This window comes from Oryx dammah, unplaced genomic scaffold, assembly GCF_014754425.2.
Source record: "Oryx dammah isolate SB20612 unplaced genomic scaffold, SCBI_Odam_1.1 HiC_scaffold_17, whole genome shotgun sequence".
In the NCBI taxonomy this organism is placed as follows: domain Eukaryota; kingdom Metazoa; phylum Chordata; class Mammalia; order Artiodactyla; family Bovidae; genus Oryx; species Oryx dammah.
The window spans coordinates 65,833,283-65,846,666 of record NW_024070201.1 but is presented as its reverse complement, the minus strand read 5'-3'; the positions used below and the strand labels follow the sequence as shown (position 1 = coordinate 65,846,666).

At 41.0% G+C, this 13,384-nt stretch overlaps 1 pseudogene; it reads left to right on the top strand.

The window, feature by feature from the left end:
- Positions 1-7,165: 7,165 nt before the first annotated feature.
- Positions 7,166-9,569, top strand: LOC120876891 (annotated as a pseudogene).
- Positions 9,570-13,384: the final 3,815 nt, after the last annotated feature.

Here is a 13,384-nt window from a genome sequence, read left to right as displayed (position 1 = left end):
ATCAAAACACAGAACACGTTATATACTCATTACAGAGCAACTCTCTGACTTGGAGAGAAATTTGGTAGTTCTTCCATTTCTCCAATACCTCATGGACTTAATTTTTTCAATTCATGGAGTGTGTTCCTCTCTCCTGGAGATAAAGTCACACCATTCTTGCTCACAGGAGCCTGATGTGTAAAGTCCTGTCTGAACAAGCCTGGCAGTCACAGTCTCTTCATGTAGCCAAAACTCCATGGAAAGCAGAGGCTAGAGCAACTATTTCTTAGTCATAAATATGAACATATTTATGAGCACTAGCTGGTCATAGAAATAGCCCTGTCACCACAAGGATAGACACAAGCCAGTCTTATAAGTGACAGAGAGAAGCGATGATAATCTCCAACTATCTAGAGGTTACAAAAAATAAAACCGAGATTAATTCAGAGCTTTCAATATCTGACATAGATCCTATTTTGGCTTCTATCTTCATAATGATAATCATTTAAACATAGTGTGAAAGGGGCTTCCCTGGTGACTCAGGGTAAGGAATCCGCCTACCAATGCAGGAGAGATGGGTTTGATCCTTGGTCTCGGAAGATTCTATATGTGACAGAGCAACTATAGCCCGTGCGCCACAAGTGCTGAGTCTGTGCTCTTAAGCCCAGGAGCTGCAACTACTGAGCCCGTGTGTGGCAACTACTGAGGCCGGCATGCCCTGGAGCCTGTCCTCCACGGCAAGAGAAGCCACTGCAACAAGAACCTGTGCATTGCAACCAGAGAGTATCCCCCACTCGGCCCATCAGAGAAAAGCTGGCACAGCAACGAAGCTCCAGCATAGCCAAAATAAATAAATAAGAAAACAAAATTGTGGAGTGTGAAAGCAAAAGACACAATGAGTTAATTCATGCCAAATTGGAATAATGTATGGACCATCAGTTCAGTTCAGTCGCTCAGTCCTGTCCGACTCTTTGCGACCCCATGAATTGCAGCACACCAGGCCTCCCTGTCCATCACCAACTCCCGGGGTTCACTCAGACTCATGTCCATCGAGTCAGTAATGCCATCCAGCCATCTCATCCTTGGTCATCCCCTTCTCCTCCTGCCCCCAATCCCTCCCAGCATCAGAGTCTTTTCCAATGAGTCAGTTCTTCGCATGAGGTGGCCAAAGTACTGGAGTTTCAGCTTCAGCATCATTCCCTCCAAAGAAACCCCAGGGCTGATCTCCTTCAGAATGGACTGGTTGGATCTCCTTGCAGTCCAAGGGACTCTCAAGAGTCTTCTCCAACACCACAGTTCAAAAGCATCAATTCTTCAGCGTGGACCATAGAAAACCCTTAGTAAGTGTTATATATAATTCTACAACTCTTTTTATGCCAGAGCAAACACGTATAGATAATACACACTATAGCTATCTTCAGGTTTCAATTCATGAAAAGGTGAGTGTTTGCCTGCTCTAATTTGCATGTATTCAACATTTCATAGAACATGAAGAGAATAACTGCAGGTACCCTCTGCAAAATGCCCCACAATTACTTTGACAATATCAGGAAGAAAGTGAGATTAGGCAAAACGCAGTGAAAATAATATCCAGTGAAACTGATTATTTGAAAATACTGATTCCAGCAGTGGAAGTCAGACACTGATAGTGATAGTATTCATTTTGATGGTACAATGTGTTTGCTAAGGAGATGAGTACATCATAAACCCATTTCCTTAATGCATACAAATTCCACTCTGAGTTAAATGTGTTCATATGTATCCTGCTTTATTCACAAATATAAAGAGGAGTTCTTGTTTAGAAGCCGAATGTCTCTCTCTCTTAAAATGATTCCATTCCACGTTGCCAATAGAAAAGTTATGTACAAATGCTTTCCAGAAGTCACTAAGTGACTTAAAAAAAAAAATCAACTTTCTTTTAGGGGAAAAAAGTCTTTCAAGTGTAATGAACATATATAGAAACTTAGCATGTAGCTGCTGCAAGACAGAGTCAAGGATCCCTGTTTTGCTGAAGGAAGCGCACAGAGACCCCAGAGATAGTCTTAGAAGTCACAGCAGATGGCCCTGTTAAGCCAGAGCAAGCCAATTATGGTTGTATCTGGAGCATTCGGTTACCCCTGGAGGATAGAAAAAGAAAGTAGGAGGTCCTGCATTTAGTAGCTGTTCAGATTGCAAATCCATGAGAAGTATGTCCCTGGGAATGACATGCTTTTCATTTGGACTGTGCCTTTTCTTGTATGCATTGTGATCAGCAGCCAGGGATTCTTAACTGTGCAGGGTGTTATTTTTACGTTTCAAAGGAGCACAAATGAAGCCTGGTTCCCTGTTGCTGTGTTTTTATTTAGTTCACATTTACCCTCTAGGACACATGTCTTTTTAGCAGTCCTATTATGAGAACTCCTCCAGATCAACTCCACAGGAAAGGGACAGAGCAAGTCACCAAAGAGCTTTCAGATTCTTCTTAGATTTGGGTTGACTTGATCTTGGGAATAAGCATTGTTTCCAAATATCAACTGCTTCTTTAAGCTACCTAGGGAGCTCTATCTGCTTCCTAAAAGTAATTGTATATGAGGAAAAGGAAAGAATTCAACAACATATTTGGAAATTATTTTGAGTATGGCCTACATGCAATTATGGACAGATGCAAATAATCTGATTTTACCTGGTAAGAGAGAGAGAGTACTATTTTGCAGATATTGCTAAATCACTGAATTTAAGACCCTGCTCAGGTACCCTGGTGGCTCAGATGTTAAAGCGTCTGCCTGTAATGTGGGAGACCTGAGTTCAATCCCTGGGTCAAGAAGATCCCCCAGAGAAGGAAATGGCAACCCACTCCAAGAATCCCATGGAGGGAGGACCTGGTTGGCTCCACTCCATGGGTTGCAAAGAGTCGGACCTGGTAGGCTTCAGTTTGAGGGTTGCAAAGAGCTGGACATGACTGAGCGACTTCACTTGTTACTTGTCAGGTACAACTGCAGAGAAAACAAAATGTTCTTACTATTATTATCAATAACTTCGCCCATCTAATTCTTTGACAGTGACTAAAATTCTCAGACACTTAGTCCCATGACTTACGCATTAAGCGCCACTACTAAAATTCAAAAGTCATTGGAGAAGGATATTTCAAATTGACTAGTTAATTATTTGGGGAGAAGGGATAATATTTGTTCACCTTTATTTGTCAGACAGCATGTCAGATAATTTCAAAGCTATCTTCTTTAATTCTAGTGATTCATATAAAAGACAGTATTATTTCTATTTTAATAATGTGCTTAAGTTGTACAACTAGGAGATTTCTTGAAGGTCTAGTGATTAATATGTTGCCTTCCAATGCAGGCAGTGAAGGTTTGATCCCTGGTTGGGGAGCTAAGATCTCCCTGCCTCATAGCCAAAAAAAAAAAAAACCTAAAATGTAAACAACAGAAGTAATATTGTAACAAATTCAATAAAGACTTTAAAAATGGTTCACATCAAAAAAATCTTTTAAATAAATGCAGTGCTAGCAGATTGATCTAAACATTACTTATTTTATAATATGTCCAAACACATATCCTTTTCACTGCTTTGTCTCCCAATAGTGAACTTGGGAAAAATGATTGGGGTCACTGTTTTAATAGTAATAGAGTTGCAGCTGTCAAGAATATACTGAAAAGCACTGTTGTGGGGAAAACTTTCAGCAGTCTTTAGTTAGTGAGGAAATCTTTAGTAGCCTTCATGGAGGAAGTAAGAATATTTAGCAGAGACATGTGCTTGAGGTATGGGGTGGGCTATGGTTTCACAGACATTTTTAGTCCCCAAATATTGATACTCTTGAATAAGCTTGGAGTATAGCAATGAAATCAAGTCTTCATACTTCCAGCTGAGAGCCATTAGCCCATCAGCCCAAACTCCTAAAGTCTGGCTGAAGGATATAGCCTCAGAAAATTTGTTCTAAATATATGTAAAAAATACTTGGTTCCTGATTTCTGGTTATAGGAAAGAATCTAATCCCTCTAAATAAATTCTTTTTATAAATTCCTAGAGGATTTAGGGCAAATATTTTTAGCTTGTGTGTCCTCCTCTACAAAGTGAGCTGATTTATGTTTAAAGCAATCCTTGACATAATTTTCTGTTTTACAAGAGTAAAAGCTTTAACATATGTGAATATTTGCCACATGGAAAACATGTACATAGCTGAAATAGTTCTGACTGAAGAAGGGGTTTAGATAGAGTGATAGAGCCACTTACATAAATGCCAAGGACAAGATATATAAGATCACTTTCAATTCTAGAAAAATATCCTAACAACCACAGAATTCCTTTGCAGTCCAATAACTCATTATTCTCCAAAACAGAAATGATCTTGGTCTAGCCTGACCTGTTCTTTTATAATTATAATAGGCTGTAAGTGATCACATATTCTCTGACTTAAGATTAAAAATTGGTCTGAACATAACAGAAAAAGGCAAGTGAGACACTCTCCACTGGTGCTTGACAGTAATGGGGAGCTTAGCTTTGTGATTTTTCCAGATGTTTCTATGAAGTCTCCTTATTTTTAAATACTGATAACTCATTAATTATTTTTCCAAGTCTCTCTGCAGCAAACAAAAGCTGTCTGGAACCTAGATTCAATCTTAGGGTTTCCAGTTTGAGGCTTGTTACAAACAACCGAAGTATGGTAGAAAATAGGAGAAAGTAGCATGACTATTTTCAAAGGTTAAGTCAAGTCAAGTCACTCAGTCGTGTCCAACTCTTTGCGACCCCATGGACTGTAGCTTACCAGTCCATGGAATTTTCCAGGCAAGAATACTGGAGTGGGTTGCCATTTCCTTCTCCAGGGGATCTTCCCTATCCAGGGATCGAACCCAGGTCTCCTGTATTGCAGGCAGACGCTTTACCATCTGAGCCACCAGGGAAGCCCATTTTCAAAGGTGGTCATACATAAATCCCACCTCAGCCCTGGGTAGCAGGTAGAACAGACCTCTGTCTCCTTGTCAGTCGGTATGAATGCCATAGAGTATTCAGATGGGGATTGGGAAAGGTGTCTTTTGAGATTTAAGTTTTAATGGGGTCCCGAGGGATCTCAACTCCTTCCACCTGGTGATGGATGCTCCATTCTAAGTCACCTGTGCACCCCAGCAGCTGCTGCTGGAGGAAATGTCATGAGAAAACAAGTTTTCTCTCCTCCTCTCTTCCCTCCCCTCTTTGCTAGTTCTGCAAATCCACTCTATGCTGTGCCAAGAAACTGCCATCTGCCTCCCACACAAAAGGCAACACTTTCCAACAGAAGTAAGCAGTTTTACAACTGTGTAGGAATTTGTGGAAGTGAAACTGCAGTTAGAGGGAAAAGATTCCACAGCTTGCATCCTGACATACCTTTTTAATTGATGCTTTGGTGTATCCTTGCTTTCTTAAAACCAGTTCTCACTAAGCAAATGGGAACTTTAAGTTCATCATCTCTCCATGAGAGTGAAAATGAGTCCTTTATATTAAATTGGTCATAAGCACTTATATTCATTTTAAATGACCAGGGCAAGACAAATGGGCTCATAAAACAAGAAACCTCTTCAAATTTCAGGTTCTTAATTAGATGTTAAAAGAAGAGTATTTTTGTAATGAGAATTAACTTCTCACAGAAATTTGCAAGGAATAATTCTAAACTTCTCTGAGTGATTCGTAAGTGAGCTAAAGCTTTTGTGGAGTTTGAAAAGCAGATGGCATCAGTTAGCAGTAATGTCATCTTGTGTACATTATATAATCTCAATGAGTCTCATCCATAAAATGAGTGGTTTTGCCAATGAGATAATACAATTTCTATCACAGGGTGATTCAATCATAAGGTAGTTTAGCAGATTAGATGATATAACACAAGTAAAGGTCTAGGTGCATAATAAATATACAGTTTCCTATATTTTACCATTTACCCAGGTGCCATTGACCTGGTTTGTCATTCCAAATTAAACAGTGTATTTTCCATACTTTTCTCATCTATGAAATGATGACTGTAATGACATATACCTTTCCCATGTAATGGGGTACCTTTAAGAGCTCAGATGTGAAAGCATTATGAAAGTTGTAAACCAATCTACAAATGTAGGGTATAATTATTACTTGTCATAATTGAATAAATGTTTGAAAATTGGCTAAGTGGAAGATAATGATGGCGGTGTTAGGCAGAGGCCACATCATGAGAGTTTCTAAAATTGTAAGGTCAGTGGATAGTAGCAATATCAATTGTCTGATTGTGATGGTATGATATATAGTAAGTTGTAACTGGAGAAAATTTGAATAAAAGATCACAGGTTCTCGCTATATTATTTCTTGTAACTATATGTGAATCTGTAATTACCTTAATTCTTTTAAAAATAGGCATAGAAAACTATATGCTTTATACTAAAATAAATGAATAACCATTTGTGGGTTTTATACAGGTGATTGAAAATATCAGATTCTTGTTTCAGAAAGATTCTTTTGGAGGCTAAATAAAGGGGAGAGAGAAAAGAAGGAATCAAAGGGGGATTTTCAAGTGCTTTAATTAAGTTATTAATATGAAAGGAGAAACGATAGAGTGAAGGAAAAGAATCGTTTGGTCACATGTAGGTTAAGGAATGCATAAGAATTTACAGTTTACTAGACTTGATTATGGGAGAAGGCAATGCCACCCCACTCCAGTACTTTTGCCTGGAAAATCCCATGGACGGAGAAACCTAATAGGCTGCAGTCCATGGGGCCGCTAAGAGTCGGACATGACTGAGCGACTTCACTTTCACTTTTCACTTTCATGCATTGGAGAAGGAAACGGCAACCCACTCCAGTGTTCTTGCCTGGAGAATCCCAGGAACAGGGGAGCCTGGTGGGCTACCATCTATCTATGGAGTCGCACAGAGTCGGACACGACTGAAGCGACTTAGCAGCAGCAGCAGCGGCAGACTTGATTATGGACTTCCCAGGTGGTTCAGTGGTCAAGAATCTGCCTGCAGTGCAGGAGATGTGTTTCTGATCTCTGGGATGGAAGATCCCCTGGAGAAGGAAATGGCAACCTACTCCAGTATTCTTGCCTGAAATCCCATGAACAGAGGAGCCTGGTGGGCTACAGCCCATAGGGTTGCAAAAGAGCCCGACGCGACTTAGTTACTAAACAGCAAGACTTGATTGGTTCCGTGTACTCAGATAACAGTGAAGAAGAAGGTAGACAGGGGCGAGAGCCATGGCGGCCTCTGAGTCGGCGGGGGCGGATCCCGCAGCCCTCGCCTCGGGCGCCCCGGCCGTCCCTGCGGCCGCGAGGGGAGCCGCCGCCGCCTCGGGCCCGTGGGTGCCCCCCGGGCGGCTGAGAGGCAGCCGGCCGCGACCGCCGCCGGCGAGGCAGCGGCAGCCTGAGGGTTCGGCGACGCCAGCCGGGAGCTCATCCAGCCGTCGGTGAGCGAGCTGTCCTGGGCCATGCGGACCAACATCCTGTGCACGGTGGTGCGCGGCTGCAGCAAGATCCTGCCCAACAGCCCCGCGCTCAACATGCACCTAGTCAAGAGCCACCGCCTGCAGGATGGCAGAGTAAATCCAACAGTAAAAAAAGATTTGAAAACTGGACCGAAAATCTACTGTTGTCCAATTGAAGGATGCCCTAGAGGCCCTGACAGACCCTTTTCTTAATTTTCTCTCGTAAAACAGCACTTTATGAAAATGCATGCTGAAAAGAAGCATAAATGTAGTAAGTGCAGCAATTCGTATGGCACGGAGTGGGACTTGAAAAGACATGCAGAGGACTGTGGCAGGACCTTCCAGTGCACGTGTGGCCGTCCCTATGGCAGCAGGACTGCGTTACAGTCGCACATCTACCCAACCTAGTAAGGAAAGGAAAATGGAAAGGAGGAAGACCGTTGAATCACTGAGCAACTAACCAACTCCCCGACCAGACGCTCCAGAACTAGAAACTTCAGAAATAAAGCCAGTGGCTTCGTCTGAAGACTCTTGCAGCTCTAATGCCAAACAACAGACTCTTCCAGCAGCTCCAAGGTACCCTCAGAAGTTGCTTTTACTGAAGCCCAAAGTGGCTTTGGTTAAACTCCCCGTCATGCAGTTTTCTCCTGTGCCTGTCTTTGTGCCTACAGCCGACTCCTCGGCCCAGCCTGTGGTGTTGGGGGTCGATCATCAGGGCTCAGCTCCCTGTGCCGTGCCCTTACTGCCCTTGTCCATTGGAACCCTGATCCTTGGCCTGGATTCGGAGGCCTGCTCTCTCAAGGAGAGCCTCCCTCTTTCAAAAGTTGTAAATCCTGCTGCTATTGAGCCAATTAGCACAGGTATTCAAGTGAACTTGGGTAAAAGTCCATTTAGCCCGTTACAAGAACTGGGGAACACATGTCAGAAGAACAGCATTTCTTCCATCAATGTGCAGACAGACCTGTCCTGCACCACACCACAGTTCATGCCGTCTGCACAGTGGGCCAACCCTGACTCCTCTGTGGCGTCCTGTTCACAAACCGATTTGACCTTTGGTTCCCAGGTTTCCCTTCCCATTAGTGTTTAAACTCAAACTTTTTTGCCCATTTCTAAGGTTACCTCATCCATCACTGCTCAGACTGATGCATTTATAGATGCCAGTTTCCAGCCAGGGGGGATCTCCAGAGAAACTCAGACCAGCGGAATGCAAAGTCCAGCAGATGACCGAGTACACATGGACCAAGCTGTAATGTGTGGAGACATTTTTGAAAGTGTCCATTCATCATATGGGGTGTCTACAGACAATATTATAAGCAGCAGCTTAGAAGCAGAGACTGTAACTCATGACTTGTTACCTCAGAACCATCCTAAAACTTTAACTCAAGATATTGAGAAATCCATACCAATTATAAACTTCAGTGCACCAAATAGTATGCTTTCGTCACAGAACACGACAGATAATCAGACCCAAACCATGGATTTACTAAGTGATCTAGAAAACCTGTAACCTACCTGGTCAGACGCTGGACAATCATACGCTTTTGTCGGACACAAACCCTGGACCTGACACCCAGCTCCCATCTGGCCCAACCCAGAACCCTGCAATTGATTTTGATATCGAAGAGTTCTTTTCAGCCTCAAATATACAGACGCGAACCAAAGAGAGTGAGCTTAGCACCATGACCACTGAGCCAGTCTTGGAGTCGCTGGACATAGAAACCCAAACTGACTTCTTCTTTCCAGACCCTTCTGCCCAGGCCTACAGTTGTAGAGGGAATTCTAGCTTCTTAGGCCTTGAGATGTTTGACATGCAGACACAGATAGACCTGAACTTCTTTTTAGACAGTAGCCCTTGTCTGCCCCTGGGAAGTATCCTGAAACACTCCATCTGTTCCATGAGTACTGACTCATCTGACACAGAGACCCAGACTGACGGAATCTCCACTGCTAAAAACCTGCCTGCCTTGGAAAGCAAAGTTCAGTTGAACAGTGCCGAAACACAGACCATAAACTCTGGCTTCGAAACTTTGGGGAGCTTATTCTTCACCAGCAATGAAACTCAGACAGCAATGGATGACTTTCTTCTGGCTGATCTGGCCTGGACCACGATGGAATCTCAGCTCAGCTCTGTTGAAACCCAAACGTGTGCAGAACTACAGCCAGTCTCCAACTTCTGAAAGCGGAGTCCACATTGGGGGTGGATTCACAGTTCCCTTCTCGATTTAGAAGATGAACAGGGGCCACAGTATCAACTCTGTTGAATGTAGTCGACGGTACAGTTACTTCGATTCTTTGAGATTCTTTGCCTTTTTGTACTTGTAAACATGAAATTTGTATAAAAATTTGTGAGTGTATTATAAAGTGTAAGATGTTGATCTGAAAAAAAAAAGGTAGAGAGGGAAAGGGAAAGGATACTGGGTTAGGGAGCATTGGGCTTAAATGTGTGGGAGATAAAATCAGATATTCAGTTGGCAGCTGGATATATATTTCTGAAATAATTCCAAAAGAGAGGGCCAGGGTAGTTTCATATGCACATACATAGCAAATAGATCCTGGGAGTGGATAACTCACAAAGACATGCATGTGCAGTAATAAAGGAAAGAAATCAAGGAAAGACTGATGAATTTGTGTCCCCTTATTTGGGACAAGTAATAAATGAACTTGTATTAAAAGACATTTATAATGCCTCAGTCACTACATGTACTTAATGATTCCAGAGGGGTCACAGATACCAAAAGAGTGTACTGTATATACTAGTACAAAGTCTCCACCAGTAATATAAATTGTTATACAATGTGGTTGGAAGAATTAAATAGGATACACTTAATGTAGCTTAAAAAATTGTTTCTCCCAGGCATTTGGTTTTAGTGTTATGATCCTTATTCTTGATATCCTGAGTGCTCACCTCTTTCCTTCATTTCAAAACTTTAAGTTCTATCACACAGGTCAGGAAATGAGGCACATTTGACTGTGAAATGTTGAATTCATAATGTGCTACATTAATGCTGATTACTATTTTTTTCACTCACACCTTTCTTGTCATTAATTTTCCTTTTCCATCTAACTCATATTTTTGTTTATCATTACTTTGAAATTCATTAACAACTTTTCTGAAAACATCTTGGATTTTGTTTTTTTCTTTATAGTTCTGATTTGTTGCAAATAATTTTATTATTATTCATCCAAATGCAGTCTTTAAGAATTTATCTTTTTTAAAGCAGTTTAAGATTCATATGCAGTCATTTCACATGCTAGTAAAGTAATGCTCAAAATTCTCCAAGCCAGGCTTTAGCAATACGTGAACTGTGAACTTCCTGATGTTCAAGCTGGTTTTAGAAAAGGCAGAGGAACCAGAGATCAAATTGCCAACATTCGCTGCATCATCAAAAAAGCAAGAGAGTTCCAGAAAAACATCTATTTCTGCTTTATTGACTATGCCAAAGCCTTTGACTATGTGGATCACAATAAACTGTGGAAAATTCTGAAAGAGATGGGAATACCAGACCACCTGACCTGCCTCTTGAGAAATCTGTATGCAGGTCAGGAAGCAACAGTTAGAACTGGACATGGAACAACAGACTGGTTCCAAATAGGAAAAGGAGTATGTGAAGGCTGTATATTGTCACCCTGCTTATTTAACTTCTATGCAGAGTACATCATGAGAAACGCTGGGCTGGAAGAAGCACACACTGGAATCAGTATTGCTGGGAGAAATATCAATCACCTCAGATATGCAGATGACACCACCCTTATGGCAGAAAGTGAAGAGGAGCTAAAAAGCCTCTTGATGAAAGTGAAAGAGGAGAGTGAAAAAGTTGGCTTAAAGCTCAACATTCAAAAAACAAAAATAATGGCATCTGGTCCCATCACTTCATGGGAAATAGATGGGGAAACAGTGGAAACAGTGGCAGACTTTATTTTGGGGGGATCCAAAATCACTGCAGATGGTGACTGCAGCCATGAAATTAAAAGATGCCTACTCCTTGGAAGAAAAGTTATGACCAACCTAGATAACATATTCAAAAGCAGAAACATTACTTTGCTGACTAAGGTCTATCTAGTCAAGGCTATGGTTTCTCCAGTAGTCCTGTATGGATGTGAGAGTTGGAGTGTGAAGAAGGCTGAACACCAAAGAATTGATGCTTTTGAACTGTGGTGTTGGAGAAGACTCTTGAAAGTCCCTTGGACTGCAAGGAGATCCAACCAATCCATTCTAAAGGAGATCAGCCCTGGGTGTTCTTTGGAAGGACTGATGCTAAAGCTGAAACTCCAGTACTTTGGCCAGCTCATGTGAAGAGTTGACTCATTGGAAAAGACTGTGATGCTGGGAGGGATTGAGGGCGGGAGGAGAAGGGGACGACGGAGGATGAGATGGCTAGATGGTATCACTGATTTGATGGACATGAGTTTGAGTGAACTCTCGGAGTTGGTGATGGACAGGGAGGCCTGGCATGCTGCAATTCATGGGGTCGCAAAGAGTTGGACACGACTGAGCGACTGAACTGAAACGAACCGAAGATTCATAGAAAGATCCAGAGGAAGGTACAGAGATTTCCCTGCCTTAAGCTTATATAGCATCCCCCATCGTCAACATCTTCCCATCAAAGTGGTACATGTGTTACAGTTTTTGTTGCAGTTGATGAACCTTCAGTTACAGTTACAGTTCATTCTTCCTGTTGTACATTCTGTGAGTTTGGACAAATGTTTAATGGGATGTATCCATCATTATCATATCATACAATGAATTTTCACTGCTCGTTGAGAAAAAAAACACTGTCTATTCTAGTTTAGAAATTACTGTCAGATAGACAAAAATTATACATGCTTATTCATACATTCATTTACTCAATAAGTTGCTATTGCATCTCAGGAACTATGCTTCCCATTGGATATAAAATAATGAATAAATGATAAAGTTCTTGATTCCATGGAGCTTATTTAGTGGAGGAAGAGAGATAAATATCAAAACATCTAATTGGTTACATGTGATAAAGAGAAAAACAATGGAATAAGCAAGTAATATTTCTAGGACCAAATGGTTGGAAGTACTATTTTATGAATGATTAAGAAATATTCTTCTTATGAGTTGACATTTGAGTATTCCATCAAGGTAACACTTGAGTGGGCCCCATAGGAGAAGCCATATCAATTACATGAATCCATAAGAATAAATAAGATTAAAAAATTATCCTATGTATAGAATCAAAAAGATGAGAAAACAGTCTCCTGTAGGCAAAAGCTTTCACTTCCACATAGTGATAGGAAAATTTCTCCCTTGGGTCCTTAAAAATATGATACTAAATAGTACAGAAGAAAATATCTTTCCATAGATTATTTTAATAAAAATGTTTCTTGCAAAACACCTCATTGTAAGACAATAGTGCAACACCATTGTTTTTACTATCTGTGTCAAAACTATATGGTTCAAATGCATAGTTTGTGTTACTTTAACTTGATCCAAGGCAAAACTGAGAGATGTGGAGAAATGTATGTATAATAATCATCAGTCATGACACTAGCAATGCTTCTGGACCATTATCCTAATCAGAGAATCAGAGAAACATTGTGAGCAATTCCTCAGTCCAGATTGGCATCTTAACCTGGTAGAATATTTCTGTGCAGCATGTCTGGATTAGATGATAGTGCATGGGCAGTTAGGATTACTCAAGACATTATTTTTTAAAAGAAAATAAAAAGCAATTTAGATTTTACTCCTAGAATGGGCCAAAGTAAATTATAAATCCACTCCAACCAAAAGGAACATTGTTCTTTCCTTTGATGTAGTGCTATTTTTATATTTCTTTATTTTAAAAAAGCTTGGCTTCCTATTAGTGAGTAGAATATATTACAGCTGATACTAGAAAAATGTTTGAAGTCAACTCCATCTGATGTCACTAATCTCTCACTGTAATTATCCTTTGACCTAAAGATGCTGTCAGTTTTTAACATTTTCACCCTAAAACTTATCAAACAAATTGGTTTGAATAAGAAC